Raw genomic sequence first — 19,449 nt, forward strand, 5'->3', positions numbered from 1 at the left:
AGGGCTCGATAAAATAATTATTTAGTAGTGGGTTTTAGGTATTTTTGTTTTATATTTTGAATTGGATTATTGTAATTATAATTAAATTATAAAACAATTAACTACGAATTAATTAGGGACACCTTTCTGTGAAATTCGTAACATCAAAATTGTAACTAAATAGCTTTATTTCAAGCGAAATATTTCACTCAACATTCATAGAATTTTAAGAAAACAAAATATGAAGATGAATACAACATTTTTTAAATACTATTCGGCAGTAAAGCTTTCTTTAGCTTTCTGTTATTATTGTAAATAATTATATGCATATGATAGATATAATAGATTTTCAATGCACACACGGCACATCATTCTTTCAGGAATTATAAGATTGAATAATTTTTTTTGGTGTTGTTAAAATTTTTTTAAAGGACCGTGCCCAAGAGTGGTGGAGGGGTAATCGGCAAGGACTCAGTTCGCAAATATCTACGTTTGCTCCGTTATATAAATCCACCATTTTAGGGAGGCACGCATTTATACATGACTATTTATAACATATATTACCTATATTTAGTAATGTACGTGTCGTCTACGACCGAGACAGACTTATTTCGAATTCCGCTTGTATGCTCACGCACGTACGAGTTTCCAAAATTCGGCGGACCGCGACGTACGAAATACAACGTTGATATTATTATAAATTATAATAATTTATACGACAATAGGGACGCGGCCGGGCGACGCGCGCGTGCAACCGTCGTGGAAAAATAACGGCGTTCGCTGCGGCGGTTGCCGCACGTTCTCGTCGCTACACCGTCGACCGACGCGCACTGACTGAACAGTGAACCTGTTCTGCACGGTACACGGCCAACAGACGGCGCGCGACGGTACCGGCACACTACACGTTCGTAGAATGCACATCTCGAGTTTGTGCATTGTTACACATATTATATTGCAATAAACGCAAACAACGATGCATTTGAGGCAGCGAGAATTTCAGCGTAGCAGTCCACCACACGATAAAACATTAAATGCAACCGGATCCGGGTGGCTTAGGAATACTTTTAATCAATCAATATTATTATACCAATGTAATTAATAAAAAAACTAATTAAATTCATAAAAAATAACTCTAATTTCTATAAGTAAACCTTCAATTATTCCGGCTGAAAAATAATTTAAAAGACTTTAATGTTTTTAATACACAGAAACAATTTTGAGGAATTCAAGCTAAGAAAACCTATGATAAACGAAAACAAATAATTAAATCATCCCTACAGTTAATACTTAAAACAATCAGACATTGCCAAAGTAGGTTTATATCTAATAGAAAAATCCCAGTTGAACTAAAAAACTGTTAATCTTACATAAAATACAAACAACTATAATTAACAAATGGTTAACTGATTTGCCAGATTAAATCAATATTTCTCAATTATCTTCCTAAAAATATTGTTTGTAAATCTTTAACTTTAGTTTTTCTAGTTTCACCAATACAAGGCATCGCCTTAGTGGTGAATTGATTCAAGCTATTATTTAAAATTTTATGAAATGTTTTCGGCCAATTAATTATATATATATATATATAGAAATAAAATGGTTAGCTATGCGTTACAAGCGTCTTATTCATCTCAAACTAATTTCCGTCGGTTATACCTACTGAATTACACCGCGGAAGAGACCTTTTATTCGTCCATAATCGTGTCATACTATTCAGTGTGACTTATATATTTTATCACCCAACACTTCGTGAAACCAACGTCAATGTTAGTAAGTGCCCAGTAAGTCGGACAAGGTTATAAGTTATGATACATCAAACATAGGCACAGTTTGTGGGCGTATACTGTGTGTCACACACCGTCCGTAACTGAGAAGTCTCATCATTTTATGATATTATTATCTCGTCCCGCACCAGTCGTTGTCGCACTACATAACATCATAATATATGATATACTATAAATATTATTTTATTTATCGATTCACGTTATAAGAAGTAACATTATTAGAGCTTAATAAACTTTTTTCTTGCCGTATGAAATATATTATGCAAGAGTAATTGTTGAGTATTTGATTATACCTTTTAATTTAACTTTAAAAGCAAAAATCACCCGTGTAGCGTTGCTCAACTCGGATATTATTAAATATCAATAATGTTAAGAATTTTACTTTACAGTATAGGGTTCAGTTTTTTGTTGCTGCTTGTTATTTTTGTAAATGACGTACACCTAGTTAATTAGTTTCTTATTATCATCTACCTACCTCGAACGATAAGATCTAGTTATTCTTCTTAAACGAATATTGAAATTATCAGACGTTTTTAGATCTGCTACTAGTTATTAAAGATAATAATAGACTGCAACACGCCAACGCAACTAAAAATATGATTTATAATATACAACTAACGTTCGTGATATTTTTGTAATCCATTGGGACTCTCTCTAGAATTATAGATTTTATATTTGGCTTTACAAGGAGGAAAAACCGATTACTTTTCGAGAGCATATTAAATGATCTCGAAAGAATTCGGGAATTGAATTCACATTCTACCCACACAGCCACCGCCCTTATGTACATATTTAATCCGTTTGTTTTTCCTCGCCACCAACCCAAACCACACAATATAATATAATATACGTAACCGATAAGTTATGTATAACGGGTACTATACAATACATCGATACTCACATGTATAATACATATATATTTTCCTCGTACAAGCCAAGTTGCAGGTGAATGAAAACCAATGCACACCAATACAAAATGATAATAAAACAACATACGGAAAATTCACTTTCAATTAGGTATAGTAGGTATATTAACATACAAATCGGTTTTTGTAACGTATAAATGTAAAATTATTGACATCTGACTCGAAAGACATACATATAAATTACGATCTTAAGTGTCGGGTATAAATTGTGTAGTATATATTAAGATGACCGCAACGTTACTATATAGAATTTATACGCTCGTTTTTAATACCTAAGAATATGCTTAACAAAAGACGACGCGTCGAAACATATAGGACGAAAAAATGTAAAAACCAAATATTCACATTATGGTGTTAATTAAAATCGACGACGTCAACTCTAGACAGCTAAACATACTCGATCGAGATTTATATGTTTTAGTTTTTAGTTGACGCTGTATAAACGGGTGACATTCTGACTTTTTAATCAGTTGTTATCAATCAGGAACGTGGAGAACTCCTCTCATCCCGGTCGCGCTGGTTTGCTAAACGGTTGATGTGCACAATTTATTTTACTATAGCCTTAAAAGTATTTTATATTTGTGTATAATCATATTTTTAAGTAATGTAAATGAAACGGGTCGATAGAAAATATTCGATGATAACGTCATTTTGTATTTACGACTTATTAAGTGGTCATTATTTAAATCTTATTAGTTAGGTATTATATATTTGTTTTATACATATATAATACATAAACAACAAAAATACCATACACAGTGTTTATATATTTATAGATATAAATGTCCATTTTACATTTACAGTTCAGTACGATCAGTAATATTTACACTATAAGGAGTAACCGAGATTATAAACGTATATATACCTCATAATAACGTTCTTAACAACGTATAATAATAAAAGTATTATACACCGTTAACGCATGTTTTAACGTCAAAATACAATTTTAGTAAAACTAAAATTTTAGAAGTCACTTAACAATATAATTTATATCCAGGCCAGTTTAATATAAGTGAATACTAGCTGTCTATGCTAGCCTACAAAAGATGGTGTATGAGTGTACAGCGAGATGACACACAAAACGTGTCGGTCAAAATTTAACCACTGTTTCGGGGTTGCTGAGGAGGGAGGGTGAACTGTCTGTTATCGTTATTACTACGTTATTATTACGTTTCTGAGGATTGCGGGGATATTCATCTAAAAGCCTGGTAGTTGTATAACGGATATAAGATTTTGGTTGCGGTGCGGTATGGCACGTACTCGCGGTACAAACACACCTACAGTTATAATCTATTACATGTTTAGCGGTGAAGATAAAGCGGAAATATCGATTTTGTGCCGAATAATAATTTCCGTACCCGCACGCAGAAACACCACCTGCGCGACACGCTGCAAGTGAGTTATACTGTTTTGTACACAATGAGAGCAATGGCACGTTTGAGCCGGAAACTTTGCGACCCTTGAGCCTGATAAGCTGAATATATTTTTTTATCCGGTAAACCGTCAGCTATGCGGTGTCGAGTTAAGCGGAGTGCTTCGTGCCACAACAGAACGCGCGAACTGGGAAAAGTTAACCTAAACATGCAGGTACTTACTGAAGTTGCACAAATCACTGCAAGTATTAGTGAGTTATGGGTAAATAAAGTTTAATTTTGTGTTAAAATATAATGGGCCTGAGCATAGACAATAAAAAGACATATTTAACATGATAGGTACCTATGTATATTGTACAAGCGCACGTCGCACAGGGGTTGCAATAGGCCATAAAACTTAACGCTTTAATCCACTATATTTTTATAATCACACATATTAAAGCCTAAGAAATAAGTTCTCTACCTAAACAGTATACACGATATTGCATTTTATACAATAGATTACCGAATGTAACTCAAGGGTCTTCTTTAAACTTGCAGTTGAAAATATGTTTTATTGTAAATTAGTTTTTCAATTTTTGAGTCAAAATTATAGTATATGCGATAAAGCAAGTTATGTTTTTAATCTAACATTAAATACGGCATAATTAAAATTCTTGAATCTAAATTTCATAAAAAAATGTGTCTATACTCTAATAGAATAACAACGGGTTGGCAATTATTTGCCAATTAGCGGGTTTCAATATGCGCACTACATCGCAGCCACAACTGCTGGTACACGTACTAACATTTTAGAAACACTCGATAACACACTAATATTTTTAGCCCAGAATAATTACAAAGCGTCATATGTTGACGAAAAATGTATTTTAGAACGATGATTTTTGTAGAAGTTTTGTACATTTTTTACTATTAACGTAGGTCAAAGTTTTGTCGTCATTGGTGGTTAGGTTACTTTTCTTTGGAGAAAAAAGCGGAAAGTTTAAAAAAAAAATGTTTTATGAGCCCCTTTAAGACTTTTATGAACGGAAACTCTGCGAGTATCAAATAAATATCTGGAGTGATTCCAAAATATATAAGACTCATAACAAATTGTTATACATGTATATATGATATGGAAAAATGATTTATGGTCAAAACTCCACACTATATACACACTAGGGGTGACTTTGAAAAAATCATAATCAAAATCATGTCCACCCAAAAAAGTTTTGCAAGAAAAACAATTTCAAATGTATATATATATATACACACATTACTGTGTATAATATAAGTTATATGTCTATATTATGACGTACTATATATATATATAGGTATAATACTACAGCGAATACGCTGTAGTACATTTTATATTGTATTATATTCGTGAGGGTCAAAATAAATTCGTGTATGACGGGTTGTAAGATGTTCAACGACAGATATAATTGGATTGTTGTGAGTGTTTCATGGCGATATTCGATTGATCTAGAAACAAAACCAATAGATCTCTGCCCGACAAGGAATTTTTCACGGATCGTTCTGCAGTGAACGCGCATAATAATATGCATATTATTATAATATAAACACCATCGAAAACATGTCTTTATTTTTTTCGGGAATTTCACACGTAAATAAGCCTCATGAGTAGCATATACACACACATACACGGTGAAAATTATAAGGCCAGATGGTCATAAATAGGTACACAACTGCTGTAAAATACTACATCGGTGTGTGCATTCAAAATATTCAAAAATATACACAGCAAGTTCAAGTCTACCAAGAACCGAGTCGTGGCAATGAATATGACGCAGGCGGCTGACTATAATATTATATAGTCAGAACCGTCTTAGTCTTTTGGGATTATAGGGAAAAATTAATGTGGTCTCCTCAATCATTAACAATACGATATGAAAAAAAAAAACAAATAGAAAAGTTGATCAATTTGATCATCAATCAAGAGCATTCATACCAATATATCTGTGTTAATGTGACTTATACTATAGTATTGAAATAAATCAATCACTATGGCAACTTTATTAGCCATTACGTACGACACTAAGCAATTGAATAAGATAATAATGGTAATATTGAAAATTCACTAACATAATACATGGTTATCGTCCGAATCTACATCACACTGCACAAAATATCATTCAATAAATACAAGATACATTTTAAATGTCTGCAAAAGTAATGTGATAGTTACGTTAACTTAATATACAAAACACATAATTGTCTACATCAACATAATGGTTAATAATGTTTTAAAAAAACATAAGAATAGAATTCAATTCAAATAAAAAAAAACACAATACTATACGTTCAATCTGAACTTATGTACGAAACATTAACAAATCTTCAAATAAATGTTGCAAAAATGTTTTTTTATATACTGAAATATATAGGTATAATGTTAGTGACATTCAATGTGATGTGCATTTTAAAATATATCATCACTTACTTATATTAATGTCATTATGTATTCATAAAATCATAAGTCCCATTAAATAAAATGGGTATCATAGTAATTAATAAAAAATAAGTTAGATACACTTCAATTAAGCATTTATTAATTTATTTGAATACAGCAATACATACGCATAGTTCAATATACATATAGCAGATAAAAAATAAACAAAACTTTTTTGTTAGTTCGTAATACTATGTCACGTAAATACTTGCAATAGGTCACGGATTTTTACTAAGAAATTTGAATTATTTTTATCATTAATCTAAAGAACCGCGAAAATAACAAGACAATTAGAGACAATTATCATAGTTTAGACGTAGCTGCTAGTTTATATAACATAATAATAATTACAGATTGAAAAAACGAAATGAAATCGAATTATTGAAATGTCACAAAGAAAAAGATTTCAGCAACGGGTAACTCCGAATAATCATAATGTATCATCTGACAGACTCATATTAGTCCATCTGGATTTATTTAGGGGGGCCCTAGAAATTGTCCTAAACTAGAGCCTATTGTATACAGCGGTTAAGTCGGTTTATTTTCGAAACTCGCAGACGGCGTCGGCTAAAATGCGATCGAACAGCGTCGGAGATGTTGGCAACAATGTAGTATACGCTAGAGACGAAGACGGTGTGTGTCAATTAGTGGGTGGAAAACGTATATAAATATATAATATACGGCGCGATTTCTTTGGGAGAGCAGCTCACACACGCACACACAAGTCATCGTCGTCGTCGTAGTCGTAGTTGCCGAGGACAAAACAAAGAGCGAATCGTCGGCCGTGAACAAACCGGTTGCCCATTGTTCGGGGCGATCTCAGTGAAAGGTCAAGCATTGTGTGTGTGAAGAGAACATGCGGTGCAGCAGCACAGCATCCATTAAAGATGAATATTACGATTTACGTTTAATCTGAACGCGATTTACCTGTAAGTCTACGACTTACGACAGGTTGAGAAGATGGGCGGAATAAAGTCTTTAAATCGAATTAAAGTTTACTAATTAACAAAATTGTACGATCGCCAATCGATAATATGTCGAGGGCGCTAATATAAATAAATGTAATAATCAGTATAAGAACTAATGATGTATTATATTATATTAGGTATAAAGCGAAAAGAATCAAAATATTATTGTTATGACGTAGTATGCGATCGGCGACGACGACGTATCACGTACGAATCTCCTTGAGCAATATTGTTATCCGGATGTCGGCAAGCGTGTGTTTGTAGCGTACAATGTTTTCTCAGTGAAACCTTGAACTTGATACGCGTATAATAAATTATCTGCACGACTGTATGTCTGTATTAACCATTGGTATCGCGTGTGAAAACGAAAATCATCATAAGTTAAATTAATAATAATAATAAAAAAAAAAAACAAGTAAGTAACAATAAAAACGTGACGTTCAGGTTACTCGAGACCATCACACGGTTCAATGGTTGGTCAAAGAAATCTAGAGCATGCAAACGCCCGAATACTGGATAATATAAATTATAATAATATATTAAAGGTAATAATTGTTTGATAAATAACATTAAACGCATTAAATAAAAAAATGCAATCATTTTCCCGTTTGGAGAAGAAATATTTTTTTTCTTTTATGAAACCAAGTACAACAAAAAGAAAATGTTCAGTACCCATGGAATTAATAATTATACATAAACATTCGATATTTCAAATTACCATAGTACCTAGTACCTATAGCATAATCTGGCTGTGCAAATCGATCATTCAGATGTAGATGGGCAATGAACTTACAGGTATTGTTATTGTATAGAACAGTTCACGGTATTTCAGTACAGGATACACATCATATACAATGTATTACTTACAAGCTGAGATTGAAATTTGCAATCCGAAAATATTTATTCTGATTAAAATACAATTTTATTTCTAAACATATTTTAAATTTTTAACATGTACAAACAATGAAATCATTTAGAACACAAAACAACAGTTAAGAATTGAAACCTTGTCGTCGATTTAATTGCCATTTGGAATTTTTTTTTTTTTAATGATGAATTTAAAATTCAATTGGATCGATAAGCTTCGCTGCGACTTCCACCCACTTGAGTAAGATTTCAAGCAATTAAATTCAAAATAAATTAATTCATCTTTTTGTGCTTTTAAATGCAGACGTAGACGCCCATCAAATTTCTAGTTATACGCAATACGCTAGTGAATTAGTTACGAATGTGGCATGAAATGCCTAAGTAGTACACGTCGTATAGACATACACCAATGTCACGATAATAACGATGTGGAAACGAAAAAATTAAATCGTTCGTAAGCTAAGGCAAGTGCAAGCTAAGTGGTATAAAATATTACAATATAGTGAACGAACGTTGTTTTAGTCTGAATGTCGGACAAATACAATATTATATAGGACGTAATAATAATAAACCATATTGTAGATAACGAACTGGACTGGTTTTGACAATATCACGCTTGCAGTGTCGTGTAAATTCCTCGACCGCTGACAAACATTATCCATCATAATACGCATCCGTCGATATGGATTTTTACTGTTCAATTCCTACAAAATGGTTAGAAAAATAATCTTTTTTCTTCCATTTCTGCTGCAAACAAAAATTACATCAGGTCAATTTTGATTTGTGACATTCATGTCAAGCGTAAAAAAAAAATCGTACGGAAAAAAAAGAAAACCAGTGATTAAAATTATACACTTGTCGGACTAACGCGAAGTATACTAACTGAATTAAACGCCGTCCACACGCCATTAAAGATATTAATGTTCCGTTCTCGGTGACTGCAGTAGCTGTATTATTAATATATACGCAAAGAAAAACTTAAAAAATACGCATAATTTATTTCAATGTATTTGCTGCATCTAAAATTGGCAACTGTACTCAACCACTGTCATTTTTTAGTATAGTATTTGTTTTTATTGTTATTTATTTATCCTTTGGCTTTATAAAATCTCCACATCAGCGCATAAAAACATAAATATAATACGACTCTGATACATATAATAAATATTAAATAATAACCGTGCAGTATCATGTTCGGTTGTATTGCGCAAAACCAAAATATTTCTCCAGTCGTATAATTTCTATGTACAAGTAGGGATCTGACGTATGCAGCATACGTAGTGGTGCATGCGCGCGAATATATTTTCATAAGCATATTATCCCACGTAAGTACTCCATTGCAATCAGTTATATCACGGTCACTAATGATTTTTTTAAAACAGATTTGTTTGCACGCTTACAGATACAAAAAGCGACGCTGTCACAACAACGGTGACGTTAATGTAAATACTATAAATATTCACTACGGTACTTCCACAACCACGAAATATCAAACAAATTAGAGAAAATATATAATATACATATTACATATAGATATAGTTACGAAATACAAATGATATGCAACATTCGAGCAGAAGTAACAGAGTTTACACACGATCTCGACGTATTATGTTTATTACGGTTGAGACCCCTCCACTCAAGCTCTTGAATCCTCTAGAGCACCATAATACTATTATAGGTAGTCTATATTTTCATACGAAAATGTCTACCATAAAAAAAAAAAAAAATAAAATAAAAACCATGGTATATACCTATCTAATTACACCTCCATCGGACAACGTAACTGATAAAAATGATGTACATTAGAGAGTTACGCGAAGGTTTGCGTTTGTGACAGATTTGCGATTTACTAAATGTCAGATGAGAACATTTTTACAAATCGACCGAAAGGGTTTCATAAGGGATTAAACTCGGGGCAATTAGGGAAATATATAATAACTTTTCATTTTTAAACGACAGTCATCATTTTGTCCTAACATTTTAAATTATCGTTGGTTTTTAAAATAATCGTTGCGTGTATAGTAAAGTTTTATAAGTGGTATACAAAAATAAAAATAAACCAACTTAACTTTAATCGGGTTTCTCTGTTATATTTGCATTGTTCATCATAACAATTGTAAAAGAATACAAGATTAATTTTGATGTAAAATTTATTACTACGTATTTTCGTATTTATAAGTTGTGTTATAGACAAAAGAAAGGAGGAATAAGCAATTGTTAAGGAATTATTATAGATTATAATATATTTAATGCGATGAAAATAACTAACAATGAACGTGAAAAATGAAATAAATATTTAACATCTTAAAAATGTACCTATGTATTTTTAATGAAGCTTTTTTTATGCTAATATGGATTATGCAAATTAAACATAATATTATTATAACACGGTATGGTAGGTTGATATTTTTTTTATTTCTTGTAAACGAAATCTTGGAACGCCCGGCTTAAACCTTTTTTGGTGATATTGTAGGTCGGTACAAAGGTTGGCATGTAAGTATGAGAAAAATAGTAACAGTGTATAAAAAAGTGCATGAACGCAACTTTTTGTGTTTAACGAGGCCATCAAAACTTTGTTTTTCACAATAAACGACAGTGTTATGATCCGTTATATTATAGTGAAAGTTTATTCTACCTAATTTATTTTTGACCCAACGTTGTTCTAAAAGTAGGTTTATTATGAAAACTGCAAACAAGCGGAAAATTGCTGACGTCCATAGACTCCCAGCGTTTTGAAATTAATTAAAAGTATTATTATAAAATTCTCGAATGACATGAAACATTGAAAGTGAAAAATATATTTAACGAGAATACTCTTTCTGTTCAATAAAAAGTTGGGTTTACCTTTATACCTTATTGTAGTTTGTAAAGTAAAAAAAAAAAAAAAATTGACAAAGTCACTTTGCTATATAGAAGGTGTCGAATGTACCTTGTCATTGAGTTGGTCACTGTAATTTGTAATGAATGTGTTAAATTTAAATTAAATAGTAAATATATCATTGCATACGAAAAACTAGATAAAGTGTCACCCTATTTTTCCAAGAATATTGTATTATAAATTTTGTTGGTTGTTTATGTTTCTATTACAGTAGTTTCATATAGGTTAATCTAATTTTGGAAAAATATTTCATAATAATATTTTAATATATTATTGTAGTTCATTTTAAGTTGATATTGACTTATCTGTAGAATGGTATGAATAGGTTTGTAGTAATACAATAAGTCAAAATATTTGGAAAATTTCTTTGTGTATAGAAAATAATAATATATAATGTAACATAAAAAAATATCATGTTCATGCTATGGCGAATATTTTTGATTACAAAAATATAATTAAAATCATTCGAGGAAAAATCGTTATATTTCGTTTAAATATCACATTTCTTCGTAATGCTGACGTCTAAAAAAATTGTGCTATTTTTATATTTTCGATATTTTTAAACTGCTTCATGAACTAAAAGCTTGACAAAAAATCTATCTCTTATCTCCCTAGATAACAATTAGATTTTTCTTGATATTTTTGTAAATCACCAATGAAGGAAAGAAGCTCTAAAAACTGCTGAGTTTAATATTAAGAGTCGGGGTCTGGTTTTTAAATTATTTTGAAAATATTTACCAGGAAAACTATTTATAAATAAATTGTTTAATACAACACACAACCTCGACCTATTGTTGTTGCCGTATAACCGAATCGAAGTTTCATGTAAGCCCGCATAAGTTTTCCAACATTATATAATATTGTTTGTTCGTGCACGTAGGACGCAGAGAATTATTTTCACAGGAACACCGTCACAGTGAAAACTTCATACTAATCTACGCGAGCTTAATTAATCTCGGATTATATATTGTAATAATATGACGTTCACAATGATGGCCTGACATATTGTTTTTTATTTATTCATATTATTATCCAAACATATTAATTTTGCACACGTTACATAATTAAGAATAAAAGACAAATTTAACAAACACTTTATTATTAAGGAACATGAACACAACCCTCAGGAGGATACACTGCGTTCCAATGAATTCATCGTTTACATAATTAATGTATATTATTATAATGAGATTAATGTTTTCCAAAAAAAAAAAAAAAAATGAAAATATTTTCTATAAACATTTCTAACGCAATAAATATGGCTTTTATAAAAAATGTATACACCCAGGGTGATTGCCACTCTTCCCTAAATAGGACTGGTTCTAAATTCACAAAACATTTTAGTTATATATTATATATATATATTGTTAGATCCAAGTTACATTTTGGATTTTGTAAAATTATAGTCGAGCACCACGTTGATAGTCTTTAAATTTTAATTTCATTTTGATTATCAAGTACCTAGTATTATGAATTATGACATCATTATTATCCTAGTGCAAGGTGAGTTATTATTAAACATACATAACAAGCTTTTAGTTGTTAACAATGTAGGAACATAAAAAATTATGAAAGTTAAATTTGCAGTAGAGTATAATATATAAGCTGTTACTAGCTAGGTGCTCACTGTCCACGTTTAACATGGACGTATACCATATTAGTTTCGTTTATGATGTCCATTGATATGTTTGTTACGAATTTTTAATTATTACAATATCAAAATTTTTAAAAACCCTAATTTCAAAGCTCCATCGTCTGACTTTGCTGACTTTACACGGAGCAGTGGTCTACAATAATTAAATCCAATACACATGATAGGAAATTAAGTGGAACTTTTGATGTCACGACTACTCTTTCCTACCAACGTAAATACGCATTAATTCTCTCTTCACCCGAGATCTAAAAATAAATATATAAAATATACATATATACTTCTATATATCTATAGGTAATAGGTTATAATTTAACTTACGAATTAAATTATCGTTTGAATTTAGTATGCATAAAGCATAAAATATTGTACAACTTACCATAGAGTATATAAGTAGTATAATATACATATATTATATATCGTATAGGTATATTATTATATGATATTCAATTACCAGTATTCAGTAATATAATTAGTATACGAGGTTCGCAATACTGAGAGCAAATGACGATGACGCAGTCGTCACTCGTCAGTCGTTACACTTCGGGGTGTGTGTGGAGGGAGGAGAAGAACCAGTGAGAGACTTAACGGTACTTTATCTCATTGATATGCACATAACACGCGATCCCCGACATCGTCTTGTACCTATCTGTACGTGCGTATCATAGCAGGTACACATAATAAAGCGTATGTCATACACGTATTGTATTATAGACAACTATTGGGCTTTAGACATTATCGCCGTCTGCGACGCGTATTGAACATTCGTCATTCCTGTCGTCGGCGGAGGTAGTGCAGTAAGTTATTGTAAATTCGACAGGTATATCCTAACCCAAATCGTTTATTGTCAAGTAACACAGTTGAGTCTTGTGCGCCAAAAAAGCTAGTTGTAATTATACGGCGTGTACAACCGCCATGGTGACGACGGGCGTTAAATAGAGTTCAAAAGTCATACGAAACACATAGGTAAATACAACGCTGTTATTTCATCACAATTCAATATTATAACGTACATGGCATGCGAGTGCATAGAACGTGTATTACCTCGCACAAACACGTACATATTATTAGTATACGTATTTATTCCGAACTCGGTTTGAGGCAGCCTTATGCTAATATGTCGGTTACTGCAAACGAGTTTATATAATTAACGTATACACGGACACGTACGCACATGGTGTATACCTCACTAATAACCATCTCTTCCTTTTAACGACGACGACTACCACCATCACCATCAGTACCAAACAACTACCATCGCACAACTATTTTATAATGAGTGTGCTTCCCCGCGGAGTTTAGTACCCCTGCCACACCTCCGGGAGGAACGTAAGAAGATAAGCAGAGAACAACAATAATATAATAATATATTATACACATATGAGCGGGGCGTCAGCAGATTTTCCGAATGCGAATCGCAAAACAGGGACACATGCCACCGTAGATTAAAGACGGATACCTGCATGTGATACTGTATAATACTATATGCTACATAAATAAATTAATCTGTGACAGATTACATATTTTACGAAGCACGAGGAATTTGTTTGGCACAGGAGATTGAGAAAAAAGTTCACAAAGTATTCTGCCCTTGTCACAATTTAACGCGAACGTCGAGAAATAAATCAGCAACTGTATTCTTTTTCCATCCCATTATTATAATTTATAATCAAATATAATAATATCTAATGATGTAATATTATTACTCATATACACATTATAAGTTATAAATCGAAAGTTCGATTTTCATTTCATATTTTCCGCGCTTACACAGTATAAATGTGAACAGTTGACGTCGTGTACTTTGAACTGGGGAACAAATACAAGGTTGAAAAATTATTCATTGGAAATCGCATTTAAGTTGAAAATGTTCAAATGTATTATATCGGGTATGGATTACGGTTTAATATGGATCTGACTAAATAATTTTCCGATATAATACTAAACTGGTAAAATACTATTTAAATACATACGGTTGTAAAATAATATTTGCTAACGGTTTAATTACTAAAAGCATACATTTTCGAGTAAATATTTTCAAATATAATACGATTCTGAGCATAAACTTTTCGGTTAAAATATATTTTAAATCAATAAAGTTCAGGAAAAATATTTTCTGATTCTTTACGTTTTAACTTTTAACCAATTATTTGACAATAAAATAAAATATCTTTTGATGTAAAGTCATCTTAACAGTGACCCGTTTACGTAATTCTGGACCTAAGTACAATCCAGCGCGGTGGGCGAAGCTAAACGAAAATTACGAATCCTACTCCAGCCATGTCCCTACCTGAAAATGCCTGGCCCTACCACTGACCTAATCTTAGATATACGTAATAATATACTCATTTTTAAATGCCTAGGTAGGTATCGTACGTACTACGCGATTACATGTAACTGTACTAGGATCCGGAATTACGCAACCTGTTCGGCAGCTCTCTTATGACTTATTAAACCAAGTGGCGGTACTTGACAAATTCCAAAAGGGGGGAGGTGGCGAAATATATTTCACATTAAATACAATCCTTACAAATAGAAGTCATAAAAAAAAAAAATAATGTAAAACATACATATAATGTTATCAGGTTTTTGTTGTACTATAATATAGGCCTCTCCCGTAGGACCACCACTGGTTAAACCTGAAGCCTAAAAATATAGTTCCAGTGTAAATCACTGTCTCTTTATATTTACATATAAACCTGTGATAATAAGTTGTTGATCTGACGACTACTCGTTAATTGAATCCGCTGTTTTTTCATTCATACCTTGGCTTTTGAGTAAGTATTTGGTATCAGTTCATAGAGCGTCTATGAAATTTAACACTAAACGAAATTTAATATAGAAACCTTCTTGGTAATTTCGGGTCTGATTACAAAATCGATTTGAGAGTATTTTAAAACTTGTGCTTAAAATATTTTATGATGGTCGATCGTCATCACTAGCGGACGGTATTTATGTTTTTCACTGTGATGTATATTTAGTATTTACTATGGCTGGTGGTTAGTATTATATACCACATTATTGAATCGTCGAAAATTGTATACCGATTTGTATTGAACGTAAATAAAAATCATAAATAATAAAGTAAATAAATAATGAATAAGTGATAACACACATGTGTAGTATATTATAAATCAAAACCAATATTGTGAATAAGCAAATAATATGTGTATCAAACGATCCTTATTGTTGTACAAATAAACAAACCTATTCGTGAATGACTATATATAATAACTATACAACTATGTATATTATTATACTTTAACTTATAAGTATTTCAATACAGTACTCGTCAGCTCAATAAGATAAACCGAATAAATACATTCGTCTGTATTTATTATTGTATATAATATACCATCATTAGTAGAGAAGAAAAAGGTCGAGGCGAGAGCTAAAACCGTATTTCAACAAAGGAATAGAGAAAAACACTAGAGTCCCACGCAGTAACGAATGCCACTGGAATGTTGCAATGATCGGTTTATTATTATTATATAGAATGCGGTTCGGCATCGAATAACGCTGAAAATGTAAATTACATTGTTAAATCCTGATGATTTTTTAGGCGCCACCGATACCATTACAGAAAATCACGGAAGTACACAATTATATATACAGTAGGGTTGATCGCGTGTTTCAGCCGTTCATTGCGTTTAGTTCCTTCGAAGATTTCAAACCATAAATTATATATGTAAATGCATACATTCAGTGTTGGGTTAACACGTTTTCCGTTTTGGGGCAGATTTTAAAATTTCACCCTTTACAATCATTGTATCCATCATAAAAAAATTTAATTATATTAAAAATAACACCGTTAAAATTGTTAAGATTTGTTTTAAAAAAAAATGTAAGACATTTGATAGAGTAAAGTTATTATTACATTTGTCGAATAATGCTGATCCATCTTTAAATAAAATAAGCAATATAGAGAAAACGTTTGAAATAAAATCGTAGTCTGAAATATTATAAATTAGGTTTTTTACAATAAGTTTTAAAAAGTATAATTATACTACTATTATTATTTACTATTACACTTTTAAATAATTCTTCCTAATAATTAAAATACATTAGAAAATTTTTGTTATCCTCATCAAACTCAAGCTGTCCTCTTTGCACTCCTCTTAACCTAGTACTTCGTATAAATTACAAACGGGGTAAAATATATTATTGGTTCTCATATCAACGCGTTCAGCAAATGTTATTTTATGTCATACGCTTTTTGAGACATTCGTTGGAATTAAGTTTCGCGTGCAACTACTATAAATAATTAAATAATCTATGATATCTGAAAATATGATAGAATACTAATCTATTTTCCTTGGGGAAAACTGTCACTGAAGTTGTATAATCCTATGCGTATAGTTTGACCGTTTTTCAAGACGCGTGTACGGCGGTGAATACAAATATTACCTACATTCCATACATATACTATTTAGTATATAAATTAGGTCTATATCTAGAGGATATTAATTATTTACAGTAGATATGTTAATTAGTCTCTGAGAATTAATTAGATTCGTATGGCCAATGGCTATTATGTGAAATATAATTATTATAATGTTTTATGACAAATGACGAGTTAAATAAAGAATTTTAACTAAAAACTAAACCTACATCTGTCAAATCGCTATACGATATTTGTATATTTGTAATCGGATGAAGACAAATGAAACACCCTGTATAATACCATATTACTTTGTTAATTTTTTATTTACTTAATGTGATTTTTTTTTTTTGTTTGATACTTGATGCCAATTCGTTGATATTTGGTTTATAAATTTATTTTAATTTTTCGCGTGTCATAGATTTGCCATCCCTGATCTATACGATAGTCTCTGACTGGTATATTTGGGTTCGGGTAACAATTAGTGACTCTATGACGATAAAAAAAAATTAAAAAAATCAATTAAGATCTTTAATGATAAGATAGGCTATTACTACGTCTTGGGTTGTTTGTTTTATGAATCTGTAGTCAATATCGTGACTACTTGGCGTGGCAGACATAGACATTATTTGCAGGGCATAGTGATTTTCGAGAAGCATATACGGTATACTCAGTCCCCCTACTTTTAATGGCAGTTAAAAAGCGTCCCCTTTAACAAATTATTAGTAAGGTTGCTCATCGAACGCTCCAATTAACTCAGAATTTCGTTAAGATTAAATCTTGGTTTTTATTTTTATAAATATCTCTTCATTAAATAATATAAAATTGAGCTTCATTTATTCATATATATATATATATTGTATAATAGGTAGTGTGAATGTATGATTTTTTTGAGCATGTTCATTGTTCACGCTATCATGCGTAGAATTTTAATTTTATTTGTACAATTTAAAGCCATTAAAAACATTTTTACGATATAAATATATTTTGTCTGGGTGATTTCTTTAGTTTTCTTAGAAGACAACCAATACTTACAACTTAATGTTATGAGAAAAAATATTCTCTTTCAAAATATTAAATTTGTATAAACATTAGTTATTCTTAAAAATGTAGTATTATTTGTAATTTAAAGTTTTCATGAAATAAATTACAAATTTGAACATTATTCAGGGATAAAAGTGGGATGAGTATTGAGTATTCACAACTAATTGTTTATACATTATTATATTTACATATTATATTATATGCATAAATGCATTAGATATACAATTATATATGGAACGCTTAAGACTATATGGAGACATTTTCCACTTTAAGCCTTGCAAATACATGATTAAACATAATGTATAAGTAATAGTTTTAAGACATTTATAATATCAACAAAAATATAGAACGCGTCAAACAATGCGAATGGATACCGAAATACGCACATACAACAGATTTATAAGTACCAAAAATAAAATACCAGATACATATTATATTAAAATAATACTGATAGTTACTGGTATATATCAGACAATACTCCCAGGTAACAGCCAATTTGCTATCGATTTAAGTCAGAAACGGAGAGGTAAATGGTACTAATATGATAATATTATGTTTATCGAACAGGAAACCCTGCGAGGAACAAACAAACACCGTCCGTAGTGTCTCTTTCTACGTCACACATCCAGATACGACTATAATAATAATGATACTAGAACACGATAATATTATTTTATTAATAATAGTAAAAGACCCATCCTGTTGTCTCCAATAATACGCCTTCGTTTGAGGCGTGCGCGATTTCATGAATTGCTCGTCTCGAATTAAACGAATGACGCTGTGCACCAGCTGTAGAGTCCATGTTTTATAGCCATCATAAATTACACACGACCCCAGCTATCGTATTTACAAACACACACATATATATATATAAGACAAGTACAAATGACCGCACGTACACCATTCGACTCAATTTTGAGACCGTAATAATATAATATAGCCGTTAGCATTATTGATTGACAACCGATTTTGTGGTCGTTATAACTTGTAGAATTCATCCCCAAGACTGTATATAATAAATCTCAACTGTTTAGTATATATATAGTGTGGTGGCTCAAAGTTTATTGAAGGGGAGGCTTGAGTGCGGTGCTCGAAAAAATATTTTATTCACCAATCGACATTGAGATTCACCAACCCAATAAATAG

The 19,449-nt window shown here is 31.3% G+C and overlaps 1 protein-coding gene across 3 annotated transcripts in view; it reads right to left on the reverse strand.

The window, feature by feature from the left end:
- LOC113560762 (leucine-rich repeat-containing protein 24) overlaps positions 1 to 19,449 on the reverse strand; it is a 93,139-nt gene that overhangs the window by 18,993 nt on the left and 54,697 nt on the right. Inside the window, exon 1 of one of the 3 annotated variants that reach the window (XM_026966820.1) lies at positions 544 to 799. The exons of the other annotated variants lie outside the window; for them this stretch is intronic. The gene's annotated coding sequence lies outside the window, so the exon portion shown is untranslated. Of the gene's footprint in view, positions 1 to 543; positions 800 to 19,449 lie in introns of those variants that run through there. 3 annotated transcript variants of the gene reach the window in all.

Source organism: Rhopalosiphum maidis, chromosome 1 (genome assembly GCF_003676215.2).
Source record: "Rhopalosiphum maidis isolate BTI-1 chromosome 1, ASM367621v3, whole genome shotgun sequence".
Taxonomy (NCBI): domain Eukaryota; kingdom Metazoa; phylum Arthropoda; class Insecta; order Hemiptera; family Aphididae; genus Rhopalosiphum; species Rhopalosiphum maidis.